This window comes from Aplysia californica, unplaced genomic scaffold (genome assembly GCF_000002075.1).
Source record: "Aplysia californica isolate F4 #8 unplaced genomic scaffold, AplCal3.0 scaffold00032, whole genome shotgun sequence".
Lineage (NCBI taxonomy): Eukaryota > Metazoa > Mollusca > Gastropoda > Aplysiida > Aplysiidae > Aplysia > Aplysia californica.
This window is the reverse complement of record NW_004797302.1, coordinates 847,970-849,498: the sequence shown is the minus strand read 5'-3', so window position 1 is coordinate 849,498 and position 1,529 is coordinate 847,970.

Here is a 1,529-nt window from a genome sequence, read left to right as displayed (position 1 = left end):
TCCCTTACCTTCATGATACATGCCAACGTTCTTTAGCGTAGATATCCTTAACTCGCTGAAATTCGTCTATCCTCTCTATAAACGACACCAACAAGAATTCAGCCAATTCTATCATCAAACAACCCCCCTCTGCTCCGCCCCCCCCCCACTCCGTTCCCGCCCACACTATTTTTTTCAATGAGTTCATCTGCTCTTAATGCGTTTATAATAACAACTCAGCATTATTTAACCATACTCGTTCAATATTTTTATTTAAGGGTTTACGAGTGTGTTTACTTAACAGATGCAATACAAAATTGCCTATTAACATTTCAACCTTGTATGACGGCGCATTATTACATTTTCATGAGGAATTAAATATCTTTTCCCTCTTTAACCGTCGCCGGCGCATTACCGAGCATACTTAATCGGGCTACATACAGCAGCAGCTGCAGCAAATCTCCTGGGCTGCTATCGATCCATCCCTAACCTAATCCGTTAAAAAAATCGACACCCTCCAGAGATTTGCTGGCGCTTCTACAGCGACTTTCGCCGCGCAGACGTAGCTGTAGCCGCGGATGTCTCCCTAGCAGACGGCGGGAAGGGATTATTCTAAAAGTCTAATAATATGCGTCACAACGCGATGGAATCAGTCGCTCGTCAATTTTTTAGCCGTGTGGAGGTATTGATATCCCCTTAAAGCTTGTTTGTTTATATTGCTTTTGATTTAAAGAATACCCATTTATTATTATGAATACATGTCGAGATATCCGAGATTGAAGGAGGTGGGGGTCACCTGGCGTCAGAGTTAAAATTAATAAGAAAAAGGCCGCGAAAGGTTAGTAACTAATCAAGGTTTTCAGAAAATTTCACACAATAGTGTGTTTTTAAATGGAAATGAAAGGAGTTGATCCAACCCCCACCCTCACCTTAACATTCGAAAAAAATAAATAAATGCTAAACCGGGCGAAAAATGCCTGTTTCTTCGATTTCTCTTTTGCTTTTTTTAAGAGCGCCTGATTTTACCACGATTTCTCACATATTCCGCCCACCTCTGGAGTGGTAATGTGATGGATGGACTCAAACCGAAGAAAAGACGCACACATGCGAAAGGAGAAGGGCGTAGGAGTTGTTCCATTGTTCCAGGCTGCTGCAATAATACAGGGCAACCACACAATGCACCCCAGACGGCTTAAATAAGCTTTCGATCTCTGCTATACAACAATATTATTTGCTGAAAATGGACTAAGCTGAAGAAGCAGACTGAAAAAATGATTTTGATTTTTGCTTGAAAAAGCTTTGGGTAAAAATAGTTATGTTTTATTTTGTTGGTGTTTGCTGGTTTGCTTGACATAAAAGGGTAATTTCGAAGGTCTTTGTCCTCTGAAGCGAGCAAATAAGTAGAATGAGAAGAAAAGGGGACAGCAACGTTTCTCAAAGTGTAAAAATAACCCAACAGAAATTGAACTTCAAAGTTCACCATCATTACATTGCATACTGTGCATTGCCCTTCTAACCCAGAATAGGGCAATTTTCTGTACACGTACCTC